Source organism: Phalacrocorax aristotelis, chromosome 1, assembly GCF_949628215.1.
Source record: "Phalacrocorax aristotelis chromosome 1, bGulAri2.1, whole genome shotgun sequence".
Classification (NCBI taxonomy): domain Eukaryota; kingdom Metazoa; phylum Chordata; class Aves; order Suliformes; family Phalacrocoracidae; genus Phalacrocorax; species Phalacrocorax aristotelis.
In genome coordinates this window covers 131401404-131429314 of record NC_134276.1, presented here as the reverse complement: position 1 = coordinate 131429314, position 27911 = coordinate 131401404, and the positions used below count along the sequence as shown (strand labels likewise).

At 42.4% G+C, this 27911-nt stretch overlaps 1 long non-coding RNA gene across 1 annotated transcript; it reads right to left on the bottom strand.

Moving 5' to 3' along the window:
- Nucleotides 1-23077: 23077 nt before the first annotated feature.
- LOC142052162 (uncharacterized) lies at nt 23078-27607 on the bottom strand. The gene is made up of 3 exons (XR_012658745.1): nt 27426-27607; nt 23602-23743; nt 23078-23328 (listed from the first exon to the last, which is right to left on the bottom strand). It is a non-coding gene; the product is annotated as an uncharacterized LOC142052162 (long non-coding RNA).
- Between the last annotated feature and the right edge of the window lie 304 nt (nt 27608-27911).

Here is a 27911-nt window from a genome sequence, read left to right as displayed (position 1 = left end):
CATCTATGACAATAAGCTATCTGTTGCAACACCTCCAAAGAAAGGGAGAGTGCAGGGTTTTATTTCTTTTCAATGACCCACTACATCACCTTTAGCAAGTTTACTTCCTTCTCTCAAAATAACATTCACAGATTTTGCATTAAGTATGACATTTTATTATGGGGAAAATATTCAAGCTTGTAATGTTGTCACATGATAGTACAGAAGTTACTTCAAGCAAAACTTCAGGACAATACTAAGCCTCTTAGAGGCTTTCCCACATATGCATGCTACCTGTATGCAAAAAAAATATATTAAGGCTAGGGGAGTTGATAAGTCATTTGTTTGATTTATAGACTAAAGGAGAAATGTCCAGAATTGCACATTGGCCACTGTTATGTTATTAAATATTTTTTCTGGGCCATTCTGAGCTAATCTGCTGTCACACTGCCAGGAAAACAACAGTGCTATGCTGCCGGATTGCTCGGGGTTAGGATAACCGATGACATCAGATGGATTTGTAGCAGACTTGAGTTTGAAATTCTGTGGTGCATAAGAGTGATTCTTACAGAATTACCAGTCCTCTCACATCAATGCAAAAGGCACAAACTAAATAAACTCTTAGGTCAGTGGGTTGACAAGAAGGTAGCCTAAAAAATGGCAGGGAGGGTTGGCACAGTAGCAGGAGGATGTCCTTTTGGCACCCAGTACCACCACTCACATACTTGACTGTATAGTACTTCTTTTGTGGCGGATTCCAGTGGGTCTTGTTATCTTCACCACCACAGGAGAACAATGTTGTTAACTGGCCAGTACCAAAGACCGTGTGTATCCATGAACTCCTGCCTTCCCAAGAAGCCACTTTTATCATGATGTGCTCACAGAACCACCAGCAGTTAGTCTTCTGTTCTGTCATGTAGCAAGTCTTGGCAGAAAGTGTTCCGATGAATTACAAACTTAAAATTGCACACGCTTTGAAACAGCTAATGACTTAAAATTGTAAGTGGTTGCTCAGATGCTGGGAGAATACTGGCTATTGCTGAAAAAAATAATTTTCTGTGCTGGTTATGCTGCACAGAATAAGAGAGAAAATTCTACGAGGACAATGGAGGAAGCTGAAACTACTTATCAGAAACTCAGATAAGAACGAAGTTGTCAATCCTTGTCCAAAACTTGAGGCAAGCTCTTGGTATTACTACCACAGTGCTTCATCGATCTTTTCTACCCAGGCTCTACCCTGCTTTCTCCTTTTCAACAGCATTCAACTGCCTGACCTGGGTGACTATGAAATCTCTTGTCCACCTTCCACCATCTACAAGAAGTGAGGCCCAAGTTGCATTGATATGTACCTCCTTAACAACATAATCCTGATCCAGTCCCTAAGCCCCCTTTATTTTGTGCACTGAATGAAGCTGGTAACCTGCAAAATAGTAGAATAACAATGAAGTTAACACAGTAAACATCATAACACGTTTCCAAAAATGTTGAGCTAAGCTTGGGCGGGCAACTTTAATCCTGGGATTTCTTAACTTCTGAATACGTAGCTTCTTAGGTTTTTTATTATTTTTAATATTTTTATGAAATTGGGCATAAAGAGGCATAACAAGTATGAACTTCTGCAAAAGAGGCTGCTTCTCCTCTCAGCATTAACTAGCAGCAGAAGGGAAGAGAAGATGTATTCCCTGCCTGCTACTCCAACAGTGGCCAGCATGCTCAGTGGATAACCCACTAGAGTTACACATCTTCTGAACCTCTGCCTTTCTTACCCCAGCCTGAATGCAGCCTGCACCTAGCCACCTGTCTGAAAACCCACTTGCTCCCCAGTAATAAAACTGTGTCTACTGCACCTCCTGCATCCATTTGCAGGGCTATTTTTCTGACTGTCCTATTCAAGTATAAGTATTTCACTGCACTTACAAGAGAGGCAAACATAGGCTCAGCCTGCCTACCACACGTGTGTAAATATCGGCTAGTGCTTGCACTCAGAGCACAAGGCTGTGGCCTGTAAGCATCCATCACATCCTGACTCACTCCCGGGGCTATAAAATGTGACTTGAAAAAATAGCAGTTCTGTGCTTTTTGAAGGATGGGTTTTAGTTTAGAGAGACAGACAGAGCCCTGGGGGTGCATTCTGGGCATTTCCTGCTGGACTATGCAGCTGTAAAGATCAGTCACATTATAAGCCTAACCAACTTGACAGAATCCCTTTAACTAAATCTGCAAATGAAGGCAACCCCTGATGGGAAGGAAGGGCCACTGTGGCTTAATTAACTGTTAATGAAGAGCCTGGGCCTTTCCAATACTAGTACAGGACAATTTAAAGTAACACAACCAGTTGGGGATCACTCTTGGAAAAACAGAAAGCTTGCAGCCCCCTTCACAGAAATGATGCTTCTCTGCCTTTTATTATTTCTCGTTTGCCCAGCAAGTCTCCAAAATATGAGATGTAAGGCACAATTTCAGCCAACCATTGCTAATTGCCCTCGTATCCTACCATGGCATCCCACTGTCCCCACGTCAATGTACTAGCCATGCTTACGGAGTATTCTGACCAAGAAATTATCATCTCCTGTAAAATACATTAAGTGCAGAAGTCACTTAAAGTTTATCCTCTGAATCTCTTTTAACATTGCCTGGAGTGATGGCCTCAATTAATTCAGCTAGATAATTCCTGGGTACCAAGCAATGGTGAGATGTTGTCAGGTCCTCAGTTGCAAACCTTCTCCCTGGCAGTCTCAGGTAGTGACTTGCTGAGAGAGAGAGTGATCAGTTTCTCTGCCTTTCCACAAGAGTCAAGTAATTTGTGATCACCAGCATTCACTGATATACTGTGGCAAATGAGATGAGGAAGGAGAAAAAAAAATTGGGGGTGATATTAGCTTTCGCGTTATTGACAAAGGTTCGCTACAGGGATCCAGAAAATGAACATGCCCATGCATGTTCAGCCATCAGCAATAATTTTCCCATGAGCTAGCTCTTCATTAATATTCTCCAAATTTTGCACAGTGTCACAAAGATCATGGGAGTACAATTGGAAAAGTCCATTGTTTTAATAGTCCATTGGGACCAAAGAAGGCACACTTCTTTTGCTATATTCAGCAATTCTGTACTTCTTTTAAATGCAGCACTGTTTCAAATGACTCAAGAACTGGCTCTCACCATCTCTTGTAGACAAAGTTCCACAGCTAATAAATGTCAGTGAAATGACTTTTTTTGTCAGCGGCCCACCTATGTTTTGGTTTCTTCATATTTATCTCATTACTCAAACTGTAATACTTTACCCTCTTTGGTGTTTCATGCTGGAAGTACATGTGGATGGCTCACGTAGATTTATAGACTCTAGAAGGGAACTCTGTGATGATTAGTTTGACTTCTATATAACATACTAAAAACATTTTTGTCAAGCGATTGCTTCATCTCAGCCATTAATTTGTGGCAGAATAAAGCATACCTTTTAAAAAGACAATGAGTCTCCATTAAGAGACTTCAAGCAGCAGAGAATTTATGATGTCCCTGGGTAAAGTGCTACAATGGTTCGTTATTCTCATGGTTAAAATTTTAGTGACCTGAACTCTGAGCCACCAACTCTTGCTATAGCATTAAAGAATTCTCTATTTTCAACTCTGCTTGACTAATACCTTAGTTTTCACTTACCTTATACTAACTGTGAGAGTTTAAAGCTGTCTGACTATTGTATTGCAGTCTTGACAGAAACAGAGGTCTCAAGATTATTCAGAATTACCCAACGTTGCCCATTATGACTGACAGAGATCCCCCTCTCCCCTTATCTTAAGGGACCTCAATCTTTGTGCCCCGTCTTTCCAGCCTCCTGTCTTTCCAGCAAAAAAAGCCAAAAAGAGGAAAAATGAATTTTGAATGAGTGATTATTACCACTCTTTCTGTTCTACTTTTGTGGTTCTTTTCATCCAGAATATGCTAATTATCTGTACTAAGGAGAACACTTATACGCAGAGTTCATTTTCATGGAGGGTAGGAGCTGGAAGGCATGGCACTGAGGAATATATGCACCAGTACAGAAAGGAGGACAGTGCAGCAGTTTTCTTCAGAAGACTATTGTTATTAAGTGAACTTGTTATTATAGAAACTTACATATGCCTGTTTCACACTAATGCCTACTCTGAATAAACAGCATCTTGGTTTTTAAGGATTCCTCCTAAAAGCCTTTCCACATGCAGAACAGAAGGGAATTCATCCTAAGCCCCTAAAAAGTATTGACAATAATAATAAGAATAAGAATAATCTTTCATTGTGGTTTACACATTTGGCATTGTTGGGCATACATTTCTGTACCAGTATAAACTGTTTTGGTTAGAGGCTTGACTTTATTTTTACCTTTGAATTATAGCCTCAGTTGTGGATACAGTCATATTTTCTGCTTATCCTGGTAGAGATTATCTTCCTCCAGTAAAGGACTAAGATACACCAGTAGAAACAGGTGTGGACTCACTTACCGTAGGTGTTGCCCTCAGCAGCACCACCCACAGTCTGTGCTCTCCTGGGTCACACCATGCATTAATGGCCATGCAACTGCACAGCTGCTTCCTCCATTCACCCTGCCCAGCTATTAGCACCCTTTCTGGAGCCTAATAGCATGGATACAAGTGAGGGACTTGATAAAACTTTAACTAAAGCAACAGAACAACTGTGTCTAAGTAAAGGGGTTGCATAATAAGTAAGTTCACTGTTCACAAAGGATCTTTTGGATACAAGCAGAAATTGGGTACCCCAGCATGAAAAAATACAATGATTTCATACTATGATGTTATGTTCATTAGATAACTCCTAGTGAAGCAATGTTCCCCTTGCAGGCTCCTCTGCCCTGCTGATCTCTCTGTCCTTGCTCAGAGATCTTACAGGTAGTTTTTTCCCTTGGCTTGTCCTCCTTGGCTCCATTATTGAGCTGAGGCTCTACACCCAATGCACCTGCCTTGGCCTAGGCATTTGCCAACACATTTTTAGTGCTTTGGTTAAGTAGATTTGTACAGGTCTGGGAAAAACAATGCAATTTTTTATCCCCTATGACCAAACTCTCCGAGAAATTCAGTCCCTCAGGCAGCATAGGTTTTACATCTGACTTTGATAAATCAGATGTGGGCTAATTATTCCCTATAATTTTCATTCATGCAGATATGTCCCTCAGAATTCAAGACTTACAGACTTTAAGTTCAAATCCTGAGCACTGTTCATTTTGGGAACTGGTCAAAGTGTAGAGACTGCTGGTAGCTCACTCCTAGGCTGATTCAAATTCAAAATGGAGATGAAGACATGGGAACATACATGAAAATTCACAGAATTGAGATCAGGAATCAGGCCATTTGTCCAATCTCATACACAGAACTTTGGAAGGTTTCAGAGTATGACCTTGCTACTTTTCTGCAGAGTCCAGTGACTTTGGTTTGACTGAGGCATATCAGCCAAGAAGAGGACTGTTACAGAAAATACTTGTTTAGAAACAAAAGGAGCAAAAGCTTTTCTGATGCCATAGTAGAATGACATCCAAGTAAAACTGAGGTGAGCCAATGAGCACAAGCCACTTCTCCCTCTATATCACAGTAAGAGAGGGAAAATGCTCCACGATAGGTCAACAGGACCATTTTCTGTAGTGCAGCATTTTCAGCATCATGCAGCAGCAGGAGTTGTGCACAGCCCACTACCAATTACTAACTGCAACACCTACCATCTTTCTTGGACATGAGATAAAACCCAAACATGGAGCCATCTCAGTTCTATGGAGTTAAGAACTAGAATGTTAGCACTCCACGATGGCACATCTCGGATATCAGAAATGACATATCAAACCTACAGAAAATCTCATCTGGGCTGAATAAAACATAAAGCCCAGACTCTGCCACAAGGTGATCTCTACTCCATGCTGTTTCAGGATTTCTGCAAGTCTTAAAGAGCTATTTAAGTGAAATAAGGGTAACTTTTCATAAATAAATACTTTACTCACCAAACTTGCCAGAGATGCATCTCCCCAAACCTCAGGAGAAGAACTGTCTGTACTGAATCAGCCACACTGAGAAAGGTCCCTCTCTTCATGCCTTCAACACCTACAAATCTTCCACAGCCTGCCAGGCTGTCCACAGACTGACAGCATTTCTGCAATTAAAATAAACTGGCATAGAGTCAATTTTACAAAAGGAAAGTGCAGGATTTCTTTCCGGCTTATAGGGAAGAAGGCTGGGGGAGAGGTCTGGGGAAAGATAGAGTAGTAGGTACAGAGTTGAAGCAGTGCAGCAGAGGAGAGATAGGGTGTAGTTGCAAAAAGGTCTCCTGTGTTGCCCTCGGTGCCTAGAATTAGTTGAGCTTTGGCCATGTGAGAAAAATACAAGTCTTTCCACCTAACAAGAAAAAGACTTTTTTAGCCTTTTTTTTGGCGTTAAACACCTTGTTAATTTTTCACCAATTAACAGCCGTTTAGCACATGGAGAGTGCGGTGGGCAACTTATGTAGGCGAATAAATTAAGGCTAAGAATGCATGCTAAGATGAAAATCAAAGCTGTCCGTTTTATTGGAAATGCGTCTGCAAATGAGAAGGGAGGAAATTGGTATCTCATTAAAAATGGGAAAGAGAGCAACAGCAAGAGAGGGAGAGAGAGAGGAAACCAAAATCTCGTTAAAATAACTGGAGAGTCTGTCCTAATTATACGTTTCCAATTGCTAACAAGAGGATATTTGTTAGAGGCTCAGAGTGCTTTTCCTCCAACCAAAACAAACAATATTAACGGCATTATACTGTCTCCTTGGTGCAGTAGCAGTGACAGAATCTTTTTCAAAATAAACACTTCAGGGCTGGAGATCAGCAAAGTTAATGCAAGCAGAAAAGGTCAATTGCTTTTTCTCTTAATGACTAGTTGGAGTGTTGTGGCCTGACCTCTACCCTGCTGCACGTAAAGTGGCAGGTGGGGCTTAAAAAGAGGCAGCTCAGCTTAGTAATGAACTAGTCCACAGGGCAGCAGAGGCACTCTTACCATGAACTACAAAGCTAACAGCTCCCTTCAGCCTCACCAGGTGCCTGTGTCTGATGGTGGAAAAGTGTGAGACTCATCACTCGCCTCTGAACTCAAAGATAAGGCATCGTGTCTAGCAAACAGAGAAGTGGACTGAATGCCAGAAACTTGTAATATTTACTCCCTGTTCTTCCACTGGCTGATTCAATGACTTTTCAAATGTAGCCTTGCCTCAGCTTGCTTCTGTATAGATCGAGGATAAAAATACTTTCACCTATTATTTCAAGACCCCAGTAGAAATGAGACAGAAACACAAAGTTCTACTACACTGCAGAAGGAAGCCTAGAACCTACTTTGACTACTGAAGAAACTGTAACTCAGCTTGGCTATAATACTCCAGAATCTGTCTTGTCCCTCATGTTTGGGAAACCCATTGCAGATCACAACAGGTTTCAGAGCTGGAAGGGCCTGACCTCGTAGCATTCAGCTTTATCCCTACCTCCACCATGCCAGTGACACAAGCACCAGCCACCAGTTGGACAGCTTTAACAGGTACTCAATCTAGTGCCAGCTAAATTCTTACCTAGCAAAAACCAGCAGCCTGCTCTGAGCAAAAGTATGAAAGAAAGGCACATTTTACGCAGCCTGGAAAAACGAGGCTAAAACACATTAGAAATGGTGAGCTGGTTGTCATGACATGCCTTTTCACAGGATCCCTCTAACAGATCCTCAGATCCAACCCAAGCTACAGTGTGCCCACAGCACAAGTTCCCTTTCCTCCTTTCCAAACCAAGAATTATCCAACATGTCATACAGGACATATTTCAGCCATAAGGATGGTAGAAGGTACCACCTGAAATAGCACAGAATTCTCAATCTAGAAATAATTCACCTAGCATGCTATCATCTGCCTCTTGCTGAGGAACTTCGATACTCTCTGGCATGCTATCCTATCCAGAGCTCTTCTCCAGGCTATCCAACCTGCTCTGACAAGCAAAAAATCTAGACAAGGCATCATCCTATAAAGCTGCAAAGTTTGGCTGTGGGATACAGGAGATTGCTGATTGGCAGCAGGACAGTGTACTGGTCTCCAGACAGTATCTTCACCTGCACATGTCAGTCTAATGAAAGCTGGATACAGCTATAACTTCATTGCCATCTCCTCCCTACTCCAGCGCCCTACAAAAATGCACTTAGAGGTAGTAGGTGATGAAGAGAGCTGCAGAGACAGTCTGCCTGTGAGAGTAATCCCAGGCAGATGTAAAGATGGACGATGGAAGAGAATGATTGCTGGGAGAAAACCATATGGATTTCTCAGCAGGAAGGAAGGGGATGTTCACACCCCTGCTCAGTATTTGATCTTCCTCTCCCAAAGAGCTTGTGGTCCTTCACCCAGGATGGACAAGCTGCTTGTGTCCTAAAGGTGTCTTCAAATCTTCAGGCAGCACAGCCCTCCAGCCCAGCTATCCTGAAGGAGCTAAGAGCCAAACCCTCTGAGAGGGCAACAGGTGGCTGTGAGCACCTTCCAGGTGTACCTCACTTTTGTCCAAAAGAATCCAGGTGTCAAGTATCATGTTGTTCTGATGCCAACCTTGCTTTTCATGTGCAAAGACAACATCACCACAGCATCACAATGTATACTCATTCCCTGTCCCATAAGCCAACCAGCAGCAAAGCCAAGTTGTGAATAGATGGACCAGTGGCTCAGTCCTCATGTTCTCTGCTTGGAAAAAGCTGCCAGGCTTCTCATACTGGCTATGCCTGGTGCCACTAACTGTCATGATCCAGCTTGATCCAGCTTGTTCTAGAGGGTACTGCAGCATGTGTCTGCTCCCAAAAGTATACTCTACCTCTGCTTTATAGGAGCTCAAGGCCAAAGTACAAAGGGCATATGAGTCTGTGTGGTCAGGAGACAGCTGCATGATTCAGGGCAGCAGGTCATAAGCAACATTCCTTAAATCATAGGCAGGTACCTTAGGGCCATGCTGACTGACGTCTCTTTGGGAGGACAGGGTACTGGCCTGGTCATGTCTGTCCCAGGTTGCATTAGAATGGATGTAATGAACTGAGCTGTTGTAACTGGTGCCAGTAGCTATGGGCCTCCAAAGTAATCCAAAATAAGTTATATATTCCTTATGATTAACATGATCACAAGAACATCATGGCAGCAGTGTGCAGTGATGTGAATGCCATCCACTACCCCTCCTACTGTGCTGCTGTAAAATCTTTTTTGGGTGAACAGTTCAATTTAGTAGGTCCTGTCCTGCAGCAGTATGGCTGAAGGCCAACTTGCACCACTTGACCAGAAGACATGGCTTATTCTTTTGCATGGAAAAAAAACCCAAAACAACAAGAAAAGGACAATGTAAATGTAGACAAAATCTCCCAAAGTAAATCTAGGTGGCACATTGCATGAAACTCACAAGCATTTGAAACAGTATAGCTACCTCAAGGCAATGCTTCACCAAAATCATTATTGTGCTGCCAAGAAGCACGAAATACTAGCTTGGTGCTATCCTATCTACTGACTTAGCTAGTTTTGGAGTTAGTTTTGAACACGGATTCTCACCTGACTCTTCCAGACTGTGCACTGGGCCATGTAGGGGTAGCCTTGGGTCTTCCTGCCCTGTCTCAAGGGCAAGAAAACATACATGGCAGAGTGTGAGATGTTCAGAAATGTTAGTGGGTGAACAGAACCAGGCTCAAGTGAACATGGCTTTAAGCTAGTAATAATTTCTGGCTTATAAGGAGCAAACTGAATGCAAATATTGACTACTTAGTGACTTGGTTTGATAATGTTACTAAAATCAGTGTACAAAATCAGATTTTACTAAAATGAGCCAAGAACAAGCCAAATACAGTTTAAGATCTCTTCATTATACAACAAAATCCACAAGTACCTTCCCCACTGCTTATTGTTTTTACAGGTTATAGCCAAGCTGCCGTTAAGCTGTATGTAAGTCTAACAGAGAAGGCTGGCTCTAATTTATGTTGCTATGAATCATCCAGTAGACTTCTGCTATTGTATAAATACAATGATATGGGCAGAAAAGGCCTTGAGTTACTTCACTATGTTCAGAGAACCTCTATCCATCTATTGTGAAAACTATGGGGAGGTGAAGGAATGCACTGGTCGAAGTGGATGAGACTGCCCATGCATATACAGCACCAGCCTGAATCAGACAGCCTTCTTTCCAATTTTCTTTCTTTCCTTCCCCACTTTTTTTCTTTTTCACAGGCAATTTCTCCGATAATCCTGCATGCTGGTATTACCAGCAGCACACAAGTGTGTCTAAAACCTTGACGACAGTAATTAATGTATTCCATCAGCACCCATGTCTCACAGCCAGCTGTTTTGTTGTGAAATCTGCCAAGCCCTAGAGGCAGAAAACTGTGCCCCCTCCTTTCACTCCATTCAATGTCTGGTGTAACTTTCACTTAACGATTAGTGGCTTTATTCAATCCATCAGCATAGGGCAGGGGTTACGCTACTCTCAGGGGCATCCAGCAAAACCTGATCTGATAGAAAGCGCTCTGCTGAAGGAGAAGTGCCTATCAGAAGAGTAGCTGCAGGTGGAGAAATGAGAGAGGGAAGAGGGGAGGCCTTTCAGGGAGAGAAATACCACTTCTGTTCTGCTTAGTTATCAGAGTATACAATAGGATGCCTGGGGAAGAAAGATCTTGGCTGTCAGAGCAGGCAGATACGATAGGAGCTATGCTTGATTATTGCAGTGACCACCAGACTGTGCATCTGGGCTTTCTGTCTTATGCTATTCCATGCAGAGTCTGAGAAACCTGTTTTGTACTGCCAAGCCCCTATAACTTCCCTGTACAGGAAGCTCCATTGCTAACAGCACTCAAAATAGGAATGGAGTGTTTTTATGTATCATATATATTTGCTAACCTACAAGTAGAAAAGGAACTTCTGATAATCTATGAAGAAAACCACTTGTTTATCCAAGACTTAGAGGAGCTAGAAATGGAAAACCACTTTAAGAAATCCTCTTTAAAAAACCTTTGTACTGACCAATAAGTTTATAGGTCATTAAGGTTACTGCTTGTTCTTCTATGATTCATATCAAGAATGTGCATACAAATTAATTTTCCAATACTACTGTCTCAGTAAAGGCAAAGGAAACTCAAGTAAAGAGATGGGACTTGAGCTTTGCCCTCAAAACAGGTGGTTTTATAATCTTTCTCAAATCAATAGTTTCAGGAGACATGAATGTTCCATAAGCTCCCTGTTTCCTCTGGACCTGTTCCCCAGCCAAACCTATTTGGAAGCTCTCAATCAGTCTATGTTGGCTGCCTCATAAGTCCTTCAAATCCACCACCTATTCTTTTCCTGAGCTGCGCTGCAGGCTACAGTTATCAAACCTGGTTCCTGCACTCCAGGATTCTTGTTTTCAGTAGCCCTCTCGAGCTTAACTTTTGCCCCTTTGGCCTTTGCACAGTAAGTTTATGTGCTTTTTTTCCACCTTCACAACTCTGCTTTTAATTGTCTCTCATCCATGAATCAGGAAGGCTTCTGTGGTACAAACGCTGATTTACTGGGTGGACGAAGCAGCTGTGCATCCTTCCACTGGGACTGCCTGTTGCTGCATGTACACCTGCAACATCTGAAGCAGTTGTTGCTGCTCAGCCTCTCAGCCCAGGTCAGCACTACACAGCCAAATGTTGCTGACAGAAAATGCTTTCTAACCCTCATGAGGCTAGATGTTTTCTTATGCTGTTGTCTTCTCAGAAATATCCAGAACTGTCCACATTTAGGAGCTTTGCTTCTTATCTCCCAGGCTTTTTTTCCTATTTCCAGGACTCCTCTCTTTCAGCCAGATTTTGGGTTTGCTTATTCTCTTTTACCTAACACATGGCAAAGTTAAATTACTCTTATGAAGTCATGGGGGGAAAAAGGGAAAGCAATAACTTTCTAATTTCTAGAAGAAAACTGAGCTTGACACTTGACTGTAAAACAACCAGTGATGTTACTGTGTGCATGTGTTATTTTTTTCATAGGCTTTCCAAAGTTTCCCAGACCCAAATCCTGAGACCTGGACCTTGTCGACCAAAGAGTGTGCAACGCCATTTGATCCACTATTCTTTTGCAGAAAAAGCAGAAATTGGCCCTTACCAATCATTACTGTAGGTGACAAATACCTTCAGTAGATAGGTGTAGTTTTTAAATATAGGTAAAGACTCCCTCCTGTGGAGCTTATGAACTCTGCAAAACCCTATTAGGTTTTGAAACTTCTCTGCAGGGGAAGTTGTAAGTACTAAACAGCATTTGGGACAGGCATTAGCTTTGGGGACAATCCGTAAAAAGATGTAGGGAATCAGTCTGTGTCAGTGGCATCTGAGTCTAAATTTGTTAGCCTGAAAAAACAGATTCAGCTGCTGCCAATGTCATTAGGCAGCAACAGTGAGGTGGCTGTGCATCACTAAACGATTTTCAGAACAAATAATGATGGCTGCGATGCTGTCTGTTGCCACATGCCTGATCCCATGCTCTTTGCATTTTTGGTGCCATGAGAGATGCAGGGCCAGAGGTATCTGGAGGTATTTGTGGCTCATGGGGGAACTTCTGCCCCACGTTCATGCTTCTGATGACTGCTTGGGCCTTCACAAAGACCTTCTTCCAGTCAACGGGCATGAAGACCAAAGAGGGCACCTGTGAAAGACTGCATGAACGAAAACTGGGGGTCTGGCCGCTCAAGTCAGAGCTCCAGAGACAGCTCAGGTTTTAACACTTAAAGTTTCTCAGGTATCTCCATGTGTGTGCAGACCCTGCTCCGGCTCAACCAGAATGGCTCAGTGCCCACCTCACACTGAAGCCCCACTCCAGCTCCAGAAACCAGGTACTGCTCGACACCTTTCCCCCCACACTGGGGCTGACAGGCATCCCCTCAGGTGGTCTCCATTCCCGCCCCATGGTGGGGGCCCCTGAAAGGAGGCCAGTGAGCTTGGCCAGTGTGTGGAGGCCACTGTGGCTGCTCTCCCACTGGCCCACCCCAGGCTATAGAGAGCCCTGGGGCCAGGGGAGCTGTCACCACTTGACCATCCCCACACAGCCCATGTGGTGGCCCCAGGCCTGGGCCTTGCCTCTGCCCACCAGGGCTGCCCCTGCTCCTCCTGCATCAGCCACACTGCTGCCCCCTGCCCTGCTGCCATGTTGCCCTGGCAGCCTGAGGGCGGTCACAGGGCACAGAGCCAGTGTGGGGACAGCTGGAGGAGAGGGGGACATCGCCTCCTTGCTGCCCCTGCCTGGCTCCTTCCTTCACCAGGGAATGCTGCAGTCCTCAGCTCCCTGGAGCCCGAGCAACCCTCCTCAGGCCACCTGTCCCGCCTTCATCGCCCTCCCTCTGACATTGAAAAGGGACTGTTGCTGCCTCCATGGTGCGAAACCCTGAGGGAGTCCCTGCACAGGGCAGCCTGGAGGGGCTCCCTGTGAATCAGCTCGCATCCCTGCAGGGCAACGGGCAAGGCTGCCAGCGAGCAGAGGCACAAACACAGTGCCTATTGCTGAGCTTTACCATTTACCACTTTACAACTTTACCATTGGTTTCTCTCCTGTCACAGCCTTGGTCAGTATTTGAGAAGAAACATGGGATGGCCACAAAGAGCTGGACAGTGGATGAGGGGAGAAGTTCTTGAAATAGCCACAGCTCAAAGCAAGGCAGGACGTGACGGTGGGAAGCCCCCAGTGGTGCTCAGTGCAGTGGGGATGCATTTGAGGGGAGTTCAACACCAGTAGCAAGTGCATTTCAGCAGCCCAAAGGAGCCAGCTTCTTTTAACTCCTTCCTGATCCAAGGCCAGCCATTTAGGCTTCCCAGAGGCAAAGGAGGCCGTTGTGCATTTTATTTCTCCCAGAAGATTTGCAGTCAGCTCTACCATACTCCTTCCACCCTGCCAAAAATAATGTAAACTAGGTCCTTCTCTTTAGTCTGTAGCCAAGAAAACTTCTTATATTTTGAACAATTCTGGCCCTGATGATCAGGGCTTTTTGAACACACCTCTTTTTGGTTTTCTTTCAATTCTACTGCATTTAATGGCCTGTAGATGGTGTGTTCTCCTGTATTTATGCACAGCCTCACTTCTACAGGTCCAGGGTCAAATTCCAAAGCATGGCTCAAAGGACTGGATTGGGATATCTAAGTTTGAAAGTAAAATGTGCTGGATACACTAACAGCCCTATAGCAATGTTGGTGCCTCTTGTAGAAGGCCTGTCCAGCACTGGGAAAAGAGAAAGATGCTTTTACTGCTTCCTTCAGCTACCTTCTTTATATAGACAGTTATGTGCTGCTGGGGAAGGGAAGTGCACCCAGTAGGTAGAAGACTAAGCTTTAAAACATGATAATTGCTTTAGCTGTAGAGAATTGTTTTAGTATGATTTAGGATTAATTTCACATTTCAAAATAGCTCTATTTTATTTAAAATTTTTTTTTAGTATTCCTTGAGCAAAAAGCATCCAAATACGTCATAGAATGGGAAATTTTTTTTCACTTGCGTAACTGAGAAACTACAACAGGATTGTGGTCAAACTTTCTAAAAAAATTTACCTCCAGAGCTGAGACCATGCACTGAAATGGGAGATTATAATAAAAGTCCAAACATAACCTTAATGATAGGTTTTGCTGGTTTGAAAGCTATAATATAGGGTAACTACTTGTACCAGCCCAGCATATGGGGGACTTCTTTTGTCTCTGACACTTAAAAAGGCTTCCTTTGACCTAGGAAATCATCTTCACATTCCTTAACTGAATCACCAAATGAAAAGGAAAAAAGGAATAAAATTATAAGAAAAAAAGGCTTATCGAACTAGATGGATCTAGTTCAACAAGCTCCCAAAATAGCAAGAGAACTCTGCCAAACCTCTAATGCCACAAGGTTCACTCATTCTCTGACCTGATCTTGTGTTTTTCATTCCACACTGGGTTAGAAAATTTCACTAGCCCCTTCTGGAGCTGCACATCCTGTTATGTATTGTCTGCTCTTTCTCTACTAGGAATACCTATGGTCATAGAATAATAAGAGCAATAAAGAAGACCCAAAGGAGGGAAAGACAAAGAAAAGAATGGTTATGTGGAAAAGTCAGAAAATAGGAGAAGCTGAAGGGATACACAAATTGAGAAGGAAAATACAGGGGAAGGGGAAGAGGGGAGAAAGGTGATGAGAGGAATAGAGGTGGCTCTCAGAAAGAAAAGGAGATTATGGAGAGGTATTTTACTTTTCCATCCATCTCTTAGAAGCAGAGAAAGCCATAGAATTGCACTCCTCATTACATTGTGTACTGGGTGGAATTCTCCCATCTGGTTTGACATACCAGCTGAATCTACAATCCACCCTGTAGCCTCTACAAATACGTCAATCAAAATGACCTGCTGTGAAAGCTGTGAGAAGGCACTCTTTTGTGTTATCCTCACATGCATGTTAGACCCACACAGAATCCCTGCTGTATCTTATTTTCAATCACAGGACGTTGGAAAGCTCCTGCAGATGTTATTTTTGCCATGCAAATAAAGGAATATTGTGATGTGACTAAACCATGAAAGTTGAGGAAAAACCATGAAATAGGGGTCTGGTGTGTGAGCTAGCAGAAGGGGATCTGTCACACATGGGAGGCTCTGACAGAGGACAAGCTCAGCACTCTTTTACATGACTCATTCTGGAGCCATGGAGACAACCAGCTTTGCAAATATTGCTATAGAGCTGATGATGAAATTGCTACAGCCAACCCAGATGTTCCTATAAAGAAGCCCTTCAAGAAACTCCTGAAACATCAGTGATGGCCAAAGAAAACTTCCCCATTATACCACAGAGCAATTTTAAAAAGTTTCACCATCCAGCTGCAGGCCTTTTCTCGGGTTCTGGTCTTTCTTTCTTTTGTATGTCTCAGATGTTATTGGACACAAAAAGTCAGTTTGGTGATTCAATAACAGGTCTAAATCCCTCACCTCACAGGAGGTTTGAGGAATAGCTTCCCTGTATTGCAGTGTTAAGTTTAGATTTAGTTAAATTCTGAGGAAGCTGCCATACATATGCAGTCTGCTTGGTCTGCCATTGACAAGCTGGGCTTTATCCAGATACTCACAGTTAAATATGCCAACCCAAGAGCTCTCTCTTACTTCTGTAAGTAGTACGTGCAATAGGTAAATGATAATTGTTCAGGTTTGCACATCACTATTCAAATGACATACACCTAGACTCCCTGTTGGTACTGCAGATAACATGAATCTTTAAGCTATACAAAAGTAAATTGAGGCCCTGTAAAATGTCAGATTCTTTTCTCACCTTATGGCCAAGCTTCCAAAGGAAAGACAGCCTGAATAAAAGCCATATGTTTTCTTAAGATCATTCCATGCTATTACCTTTTCATCTTCTACCATATGCTTCCTCCACATTTCTATTCCCATTAGATATAGTGGGAGAAAGTCCTTTTTTTTTTTTTAATTTAAGCAAATAATGCAACTAATCCTAACCTCATGCTGTAAATTGACCTCATGTGAGAAATTCTGGCATTTCTGTGAAGAGGACCAAGTCAGTATTTTCACAATCCTGGTACACAGTGGCACAAGGAAATGCTATTTTGTGAGCACGCTGTTGGGAGGGGTGTAGTAGGACATCCATCATCTTGTGGAGCAACGACGATCAGTAGATAGAGTGCCAGGGTGGAGACTAATAATAAAAAATATAACAAATACCTAGTAAAGAGGCATCATTTGTCCCTCTTTCATAGACAGGTAAAGTCAGGAGCATAGTTTTCTTGGAAGTCCTTCATACTGACTCAGAGAAAAGCATAAATGCCCAGTAGCCTTACTCCTATCTCCTAAATCTGAACATCAGATGCTGATACCTCTTCATTAGTATCATACTCCTGGTATATGGTCTTCTGCAAAAACAAGGTGGCATTTAGGGCTCTTCTGTGAAGTAAAGCACATTATTTTAGAATAACCAGAACCTTACCAGAGGATGCCTAAGAAAACTTTGCTACTATTTCCTTCTGACAGGTAGTCACAACTTAAATAAATGTGTCTGGGTAGAAAACTGATACAGCAGTGAACACTTGTGTATGATCCCTGATAGAGTCCTTGGATGCTTCACTGATTAATTCATTTCAGCTTTAACCAAGTTGCTTTATTGGCCCTGCAATTGGATCTTAATCATCCATCTCAAAGGTATGGGGAGACAAATTGAGCCAACCTGATGACTCACTGTCATGCTAAGCAGGTCACACTTGTCCTAAAGGGTTGCGTAAGGGTGGGGGGAGGGAGCTCACCAGGATGAAGCTAAACTGATCTGTGCTGATCTCAATCAAGCCTCTGTCCAGCAGTAAATCAGATCCTGTGACACAAGTAATCAAAATAGAAATCTGATGTGCAAGTGTCTTTGTGAGCTGAAGACTGTTCCTTTCTTTAGACAGCAGACAAGTAAAATGATGCCTCATGTAAACTGAGGTGGAAACAGTTTTAGTAAGGCCTACTGTATCAAGCAGATTTTCTGCTCATAGTGAGAACATTGAAAGTACCACAGGAGTTGGTTTTACTGACAGGTTCTGATGCAAGCAATGCCAGATCTCTCGTGCATGTTCTGAGAAAACCAAGAATCTGTGTTTTAGAAGAAATAAAGAAGAAATGAGAAAAGCTGACTGGCGTTCAGTTTGTGCTTTCTGAATTTACATTGGGTTCTTGAACGTTGGGTAAATAGATTTTCAAAATCTGAATAAACAAGCAGGCTCTTCACCTCTCCTCATAGAGAATGTTTCCCCACAGTATCTTCTCCAGGAGCTTTCCTTGCTACCCTCCTTCACAAAATTCCACTCTCCATTCCCTATCAGATAACCAAGGTGAAGTTTTAAATAGGGGAAGCGTGGGGCCAGCTACATAGCCTCATATGGGAGAACGGCTCTCCCTTTCCTCTTTTCTTGTCATATGATCAGATGTACAACCATCACATGCCAAAAATGCCAGCATCCCACATCATGTGAGGGGCACACATACAGCCACATAATGGGGAATAATATTCAGCCACGTGACCAGCTCAGTCCTTGTCACTTGATGGAAGGAAAGGCTGTGGGGACTTCAGGAAAGAGGATAGCAAAGAAGAAACTAACAAAAAAATTAATCCAGGCTGCAACACACTCCCTCTCCAGCCACCTCCAAAATCACTTTCAAGTGGCACTTCCTCCTACTGATGGGCAGCTGGAAGGCTTTCCTAGCAGAAAATGCCTTGGCCATGTCTTTGTCATCACATGGCTGAACTATAGCAATGTCATAAACTTTGTGAAGAAGCCTTTAGCCCATAAGAAATTCCAGCTACATACAGAGGGGAGCAGGCTATCATTTCATCCATACATATTTGTGAGACGTGATGTCTGGTCACCCTGTGCTCTGGGTGTGTACTCTAAAGAGGTGCAAAACCAGAATCAGGATATAGGAAATTAGGATCAATATCTTCTTTACCATCTCCTGTTCCACATACCTGTCATGCTTTTTGATATAGTCTTCTCTAATATAAACACATAGCAGTATGTTCTTCTAACTTTTTAAAATAAACAAAAATTACAATAAATGCATTTCTCCCTATGAAGCAACTTTTTCCCTTCCAGCAGCATCATCTTCCACTCCTATCTTCACTGTTCTGGATCACTTCCTTCACCCAGGCATTCTCCGAGCCATCTCTGGCACTGTCTATGGCATGCCTCCTTGGATTCCCATCCCTTCTGAGCAAGGAAAGATTATACCTTCATTTACATTTTTTGGGGTAGTTACAGGTCCTATCTGAACAAGGTGCAAGGAGCTGCATAAGTGTAAGTAGGGTGGCTGATGCTAACGAAGTGGAGAGCACCTCAGTAAATCCACTCCTGAAATGCCTCATCTGGAATCAGATCATGTGATGGCCTCGAGCTTAACATAACTACAACATAGGTAAGAAAGTTTATATATTTGACAATTCATCCAAAATGAATCTTACATAGCAGGCTATGAGGCCCAAGAGAGAAGCCTAAGCACATACAGCTTTCAGGTAACAAGTCTTTGCATCAGATAAGACCCTTCTCCTCCCTCCAGCCTCTTGTCTCTGTCATAATTTTATCTGGAAGGGGACTATTTTCTGTTCTTTGTATGACATGTAGCATACAGAGATCTTTGTCCCATCACAGAGGCCTCTGAGGTAATAAGTAAAATGATAATAGTGATACAAATTGAATGAAATCTATTGTGCTGGTCCCGTTACTTTGCATATCTCTGGATAAGCAATGGGAGTTGTTTGGGAGCTGTTGCTTTAGCAAATGGTGATGCAAGGATGATTGTTCCTTTGGGGTCTTGTTATCTATAACTTTTGCCACCTCAGTTCCCCAAAATTTTTTAATTGCATTTCCCTATAAGACAATTGTTTCTTTGAACTCACAGGTGTCTGTTCTGTCAATCAAGTTCCCTGTGAGCTGCCTTCCTCTTCATGTCATAGCATTTCCCTTATGACCAAAAATTGATCAGAGGTTCAAGCTGACAGCTGCAATCCAGCCATTCAGCTGCACTCAGAGCTGTGAGAGACAGGCATCAGCCAAGCAACTCCCCAGACAACATGTGCTTTAGTGGGCAGAATTCAGCGTAACATGAGTTGATGTTTCACAGAACAAACCATGTCCGTTCAACAAACCAACCTCATCAACTTGATGGCGTGCATCAAGGTTTTTGCTTGGTCAAGATATTAAAGAAATAAATAAAGATTCACTATTTTTTGAATTTTTTTTTTTTAAAGGAGAAGTTTTGGTGGTTAAATTTTTGTGTTTTGATTTGGGAACAAAGTGAATATTGAAATACTAGGATCTCCCAGAATATCTGCAATGTAGATAACTCTGGTGTGTCACACAGAGTCCAATTACAGTTCCTTCTGATGGGAACTGGTTGCTAATAACCAACTGAGGAGCTCTGCTGAATTTTTCCTGAAGTGGAAGAACAGGCTTTATGTCTGCTCCTACTACCCATCACAACCTGGCTTTCAAGCTTTTGGGCCAGCCTGAAACACCAGTCTGTGAACAGCAGCATCTGGGCATAGAGGTGCTTCCTATTCTTCCACTTCTGCTAAAAAAGGTGGTGTCTCCAGAAAAGGACCAAGCAGAAATGCCAGATAAAAGCAGTACCTTTGGCCATCTCAGCAGACATTCAGTGTACTTCATCAAATGAAGCCCTTGTGCTTGCTGTACTGCTGGGCTTGCATTCCAGGAGAGACACCTAATCCCCCAGGTGAAGGCTATTGCCAAGATATTTCTGTGGTTGGCCTTTGGCTTTACAACACAGATGCCTTTGCCCTCTACTCACCTGGCAGTATGTGCTTTTTTTGTTCCCTGAAATCTGGCAGAACTCTGTGATACGACTTTGTGTAATATAAGTGCGATTGAATACTAATAAAAAAGGAATTTGGGTTTGTGTGGACATTCCAGTATTTAGCTTTTAGTTTCTGCACAAATGTTTGGACTGAGCTGAGGTAGGGTGCTTCCAATATAAAAAAAAAAAAGAAACATGAAAAATTCTAATTAATTCACTGACAGTAAGAATGGCATCTTGATATTTATAAGCTATCCTGACACGGTGAAGTGTTAATGTTCATGATAATTATCTGTATATAAAATTAACCGAACAGTAACAGTCAGAGTTTATATTGGTGCTCAGTCACTTTTCTGTGTGGCACCTTGTGAATCACATTTCTTTTCCTTAGCTGGTCATTCTTCTCAAACAATTTTACTGTGATTTTTTACAAAGAAAGTGGAAAAACCTTCATTTGAAGAATACTCACACCTCAGCTGACCAAAAATACCAAAACCAAAAAGTTCTGTATGTTATCATTTGATTCCATTATATTTTTTAAAGAATTATCTTTTTTAAAAGTATTCACAAAAATAACTTTTGGGAAAAAAACCTAAAATGGGCTACTTCCAACTCAAAAGCCATTTGCTATTAACATTTTCCAACTTGAGATCAGACTTATGAGAGCTAATGTAGAGTGTATTGAGATATCTTAAAGGACAATATGACAGAACAGCAAAGTAATATTTCTTTCCTACTGGGACACTTAATCACAAACTGCATCCAAAGTATTCTTAGTGAGCTGGGAATAAGACTTCAGGCTTCTGGCCTGAAATCTGCCATTTGAACACTATTAAAATCATGGTTACAAAAATGGAACAATAAATAGTACTGTTCCTGCACCAGGCATCCCCAGATGATACTTTCACTTAGCAAAAAAAGGAGACGTTTAATTATATGAAGACTTTCTCCATTACAAATTTCAGCCCTTGATAGCATCACTGTCTGAAGACAACAGCTGTGCAAGCAGCAGAAAAATTCACTCTCTGCCTCGATGTCTGATCAGAGTGAATTCTTGAAACATTGTCTTTTGTGACTGTGTAAGAGGCTGAGATTCCTGAAGAAACAATTATCTGTCCAGCACTTGACAGCCTGTGCTCCAGAGCATGTGTCTTGTGAACAAAGCAAGGTACATGCAGGTCCTGAGAAAAGGAGATCCCTCTTGTGGGTGTTTCCCACCAACCCATGAAGCTAACCAGCATAGCCCAGGTGAATCTGTTTCACATGGAAATGCCACCAGCACCTGAACAGAGCAAGTGCCTGAAAAAAGAGTGTCAATATTCTGAAGAACCTCATGAATGAAAGAGAGCAGCACATGACTGTAGACTTGACTTAATAGCTTGGGTATTTAAACCTCTGTTTTTTCTGCAGTAAAACTGTTATTATCGGAATTCTCCATCTTGGTTCCAAATATCTGGATTTTATCAAATTCACCTATTTTTGAGAAATTACAAAATAACAAAATCCATTTAGAAGGAGACAAGGAATAAAATCCTTCAGGAAAGTAATGGTTCCCTTTAAAAACCTGGAATGAGGCTCTGATCTGCAGTGCCAGATTGCAACAATGGCAAAGGAAAAAGTCATCAAGGAAAATGCTGACTTCATATCACACCTGATGGTAACAAACCCAGCTGCAATTTCAAGCAGGGGAACGGTACTTCTCCCTCATCACTTTAAAATCTGCTCTGTTTTAAAGTTCCTGCTAAATTTGACAGTTTAAAGGGGCGTTTAATGGAATTGCTCCTTGTACCTTGTGTTATGCTTTAGCTATGGAAGGAAAACTTGCCAGTTTTACTGAAGTCATGCCAGGAGTGTGGCAATGTGCGCTATGCGTGATCATCCATTTGGGACAGAAGCGAGATGGTCACTTGCACAGACCTTTTATAGCCATCTGAAGATCGAATGACCTGCTGTGGTTCTAATCAGGGCTCAGCTCTGTGGGAACAGCCAAAAGGAAAAGGCCAAAGGAGAGAGAGAATTCAAAGCTCACATCATAACAGCAATCAAGCAGGGCCATAGTTACAGGCAAACCACAGAAATGAGCAGGGTAAAAGAATTATCCAACTATCACAGGAACATTAACGCTGGTCACATTCCAAAGCACTCATTACAGCACTCCAGTGTGGCTCCCTGTACAGCTGGTCAAATAATGCTCATCAAATAAATTATTTGACAAATTTTTCAGAGTTTCAAAAACAAATTATCCAAAAAAGTGTGCTTTTTTAATTATTCCCACAGCTGTAGTCTTGTGAGCCTAGAAATATGTTCAAGCTTGCCTCTTTCCCTCAGCTTGCTCACTCTCTACATTTTCTTAATTCGTGCTCCCCAGTTGCACTTTCTGAGCAACCCTGTTAAAATAAGTCTCTGGGTGCACATTGCAGCCTTCCTAAGCAACTCAAAATAGCAATGCAGTGTACCTTGTCCGGTTCTCCTGCGCACCCCTAAGTTTTAATAATAAATCAGCATGTCAGTACACATGACGAAGCCCAAAACCTTGAGAGTTTCTCCCAGACAAGTCAGGCATCCAGTTGTATTTCATCAATGCTCCACTGAAGTTAACGGTACCATGTTGATTCACACTGGGTGAGGATCTGCTCCATCATCACAATGACTCAGGTCAATGCACATTTGAGAAAGTGTCCTGCGTAGCTGCCTGCCTGAGTTTGCTTCTCTGTTGTGTAGTACACTGGAGATTGTAAACACATATGATCCTGCAAATATATAATTCCCCAATAACCTTGGTTGAAAAAAAAAAACCCACAAAGCACTTATTTATTGAATTTAATGGATTTTTTTTTTTTGCCTTTTATTTGTGGAGCCATCAAAATGGCTATTTGTACATATCAGTGTATACTGAGTGCTTCCCCCAGGTAACTATAAAATAACAGGTCAGGAAATTTCTCCTAGTAGTTCTGAGTGACTTTAAATGTCAACTACGTTTGTACAGCCCAGATTATGCAGTCATCCCTGAATGCTAGACCTGGATGACTCAGTTCTCCACAGCTCTTGCTTGAAGGCCCTTCAGGTGAGAAATGTGTAGACCAAAGTAATTAATTTTTTTCACTATGGTTAGAAACAGAGACACAATGGCAGGAAGATAGTTTATTCCCTATTAAAGAACCAATTTAATTTCTTAGCCCTGCTGGACCAACTCCTTCAAGAGCATTAAGTATACATTTAATTAACTAAAAGAATCCAATATAGAAACAATTAAAAACTATGCAGGTACATTTATTAAATTGTCTTATTTTGATTGCAGATTCAAAGCCCTTTTACAAGAGGTCCCAGATACCTGGCAGATCAGCTCCTGCTCTTGCTTCTAATCAAAGCTTCCTTCTCTTGAACAGTGAATTGTTGGTCGATAGAGGGAGGCTTCTGACCATGGGAAGCAGGAGCCTGGCCAGGACCAGGGCCCAGCTGAAGAATTTTGCTGACTGGTGAAACAAAAGTGAATGTTCAGTTTTGCTACTATTAAGATTAAATGCAAAACCCACCTCATGGAAAGGTTTGGCTTTTTTTTTTTTTAAATAATTGGGATTCATTCATTTAGAAAACCAAGCCAAACTTAGCATCTTCTTATATATCAAGGGAAGAGGAGAAAAGTTTTTATCACTTACTCACTACAAGGGATGTACAAGCATCAGGGTTACTAGCAAAATTATATTGCAACATCGTATTTAGATTCCGAAAGACCTTACACTTCACTGCTATGCACTAAAAAACGTGTATTCTGCACACACGCGAATATAAATGTCTCAAAATTTATCATCTCTTTTTGACTACTTTTTGAAAATTTTACATAATGAATCAGCTGTGGCTAAGTGAGGACTATGGAGAGATCTGCACTATTCCTTTAAATCCAGAGCAGGGCAATAATTAACCTAAAGTATCTTTGGAGATAGATCGATTTTTCCTAATCTAATAAAGTTGAGGGGCAGAGGAAGGGTGCCTGTACTGATCCATATCATTCTGGTAGTTCAAGCCCCTCACAAATCCTCTATCAAAATGGGTGTTAAGCCATGTTGCAGTCTCAGTGGGAAATTAAGTTGTGGATTGTTCTTATGATTAGGACAGGAAGAGTGGTGTGTGCTGATGGAGGCTGTGTTGGTGATTTTAGGCATGTGGCCAATATGTATTTGTTAGGATCTGGACACGATGTGCCAGTTCACTCTATAAAAACTCCTGGGCAGTCCAAGTAGTTCAGTAAAGTCAGTGGAAAATTAAGTATAAGGGGAAAAGGGTTCAGAAACAGAAATGAGTAAAAATGAAAATGTGTATTTAAAATGGAATCAAGATCTTAAAATCAGAAGTAAAAAACAGAAGAGTGTTTTGACCTGTCTGATCCTGTATGCATTGCAAGAGTTCTTAAAACACAAGATCTTATACATTTTACCATTCTTTCTCTTTCCTCAGCTGTGTATTTTTTCACCTTTTATGTCTTATTCCTATCCACAGGAGTGGATTCCAACAGCACTTTTATGATCTAAGGATGAGCTTTCAATTCTATCAGAATACTCAGTCTTTAAAATAAGGGAGTGGGAAGGCATGAGAAAAGGGTCTAGGGGTGAGAGATGTTAGAAGGCACCAGACTGGTTTTTTTACCAGGTGCAGAATTACCAACTATTTTGATTTTTATAGGCCAGTCTGGAAACACAAATGGCATGCTTACATCCTACAGGATTGCAATTAGGGACTGTTAGACCTGTAGATCCAAAGGTTGCAGCCCTTTCGGGTGGCTCTCTCATCCTGCTGTTCATGTACACGAATCAGTTAGACGTGAGGTAAGGAGGTCTGGGCTCAGGTGTAGCTGTCACGCAGTCTCAAGTGCCTTCCTGGAAGCTGAGGACAGTGCAGCAGTGTTTCTGGTGGTTCTCAGCTAAGTGGTAAGTCACTGCAGGTACGACAGCCGCTGACACAAATTGATGGGTGAGGAGGGCAGTGAAAAGCTTTCCTTCCCTGAGCCACCTACACAAGTCTTAAGGAAGACTTAGACAACAGAGCTGAAGAGAGACTTATTTGGGGCAATGAAGGAGTCGACAGGAAAAGAAGACAAAAAAAAACATGCCAAAGGTAAACAAAGCAGAGTAGGTGTAAGCACAGATGCTAGAGAGGTTGTTAGGGAAGAAGACCCCATCAAGATCCTAAAAAGGCTGAGAGACAAATGAGGAAGAAATGGAAATAAAGAGAAAGAAACTTACAGAAAGAGCTATAAGAAGGCAGTACTTCACAGAAAATGTGCTGTAAGAGCAGCTGAGTGGGTGAATAAGGGCATTGGGCCAGCACTGAAGAGGATGAAAACAAAAAGAAAGCTACACTCATATCAAAACATCACTTATGCAACCAGTGAAGTCATTCAACATAAGGACTGGGCACCACAGGTGAGGCAGAAAGAGGTGGACAGACAAAAGATTCAGAGAAAGCAATTACAAAAATTGGAAAAGGAGCAAGGAGGACATCCATCAACAACAATCAGCCAGGATCCTCAGTGCAGTAGTTGAGTCAGTCTTGCCATCAGGAGAGGACTTGGTCTCAGTGACAGGGAGCCCCCAAAGTCTAAGGGAGCATTTTAACTATCAAGCAGGGATTTGAGAGGAAGCAAATGGAGGGAAGGGGTAAGAGGCATAAAGTTGGTTGGACTACATCAAGGACAAGGAAAGGGTGTAGGGAGAGTCTGGTATTTGGAGCCTCCATATTTCTTCCTTGAAATGATAAGGCAATTTATTTTGGAGAGGTTTATACTTCATGGAGGGTAAAGGGGCTGTAGATTATCTGTCTCATGCAAGTTACATTTGAGCTATCAGGGTCAGGTGGCACACGAAGGGTTAACTTCAAGTCCCACCAAGCGGCTGTACAGCTGGTGAAATGCATCTGTCAACAGAACTATTACTGTCATCCCCAGATCAGCACAATGTCCTTGACCCTGGAGGTCAACTGAGAGGCATTAGCTGTTACACAGACAGAGCTGTCATGCTCCAGTGGGAACAGAAAGGTTACAAGACCAATTAGATCAGTCCAAGAAGTAAAACTGTCCCTCCTTAACCAATAGTGGTTTAGAGGTGCAGGTTAAGTGCAGTGTGATGGCTTACTGCAGCGCCTTTTCCCTTTGGAAACAAGATTTAAACACTCCAATTCAAACAGGCAAGGAGAGGGACTCCGTTTATCGCCCTTCATAGTCCCCATTTACGAGCATCACAAAACTCTTGTGTCGTTTGCTGGGTGCAAAGCCTGCACTAGACACTGAATGGCTCAAGGCTGGAAGGGTGTGTGAAGCAGATTTTGAGGTGGAGACCCCAGGGGTGGCACAGTAGGACAGAGGTTGTAGGACTACAACAGTAAAGAGCTGCAGGACAGGACTAAGAAGTTTGTGCTTTTAACCATAAGAAGATGAACACAGGCATTAAAAAGTTCTCCTTTTTGAAGTAACTGGTAGCATTCCCATTGACTACAGCAATTTTTTTTATCATTTTGTTTACACTGCTGTCACAGTAACAACTTCTCGGTCATAACAGAGGTAGAGGGCTCTTACCGTCACATTTCTCAGAAGGGATGTGAAGTCTTAAAGCTAAGATTTCATTAGTGAACGATTTCACTAAACCTCCTCTGATGATATATATAGACACATAATCCAGTGTTGTTCAATTGGCAGGCCTGGCAATTACATCCCAGCTTAGCTGAAATATTATCTAAATTGCATTTTTAAATGGGTGATTGACAGTGGAATGGCAGCATTACCCTCAATACAAGAATATGGCAGCACAGAAGGAAGAGGAGAGCACTACAGAGAGACAGACGAAGCAGAGAACGAAGTCAGAAAAGGTGAATGGAGAGGGAAAAACAATCAGGTCCTCCATTTTCTTTGTAGATTGATTGTAAACTGTTAATCTGGCAGCACATTGTTCAGCTTGTAGAAGAGCCTCCCCTCTTGCTCCTCTAACTTACCCGCCCCCAAGTATTTTTTTATCTTTTGGGGCAACCTGCTTTAGCAAGACATTTTTGCATTACTTAAATCGGAGACAACATCCCACAGTGTGTCACGTAGGGAGAGGACTCTACCCTTTTGTTTGTCTCTGCGTTCTGCAAATCCTGCAGCGTTCATGAAGTTAGCCCAGTACTCACAGCAGGTGGAAGCTCCCAGCCCCACAGCAGCTGTGCACAGCCTTGATCTTCAGGTTTTCACACACAGTCCTCAACCTCCCCTGCCCAAGCCTCCTTTCCCTGTTTTTTTTAATGCGGAAAGCAGTAACCCTCTGGCCCAGCTAGCCCCCCGCTATCAGATTCCACCAGAGGAATTCTGGGCACAAAGCTTCACAGGGCAAACAGGTCTCCCGCCCTCTCTAAATATCTCCCCCTCCCTCCCTTCCTCTCTCCCTCCCTCTCTGTCGCTGGGAATCCACCCTTATCCACTGCAGCCGGAACGATATTTTTGAATTGTGTTTATTTGTTGGCACCCTGGTGTGAAAGCGCTTCCCATCAACTGCATATTAATCTTGTCAGCAGTTTGTGAACATTTTCCTCCCTCTCAGCCCTAACTAATTTATGACTTTTGGGTCTCTTGCTCCCTTCCATCCCCACCTCTCACTGTAATGAAAGAGAAATTAATCA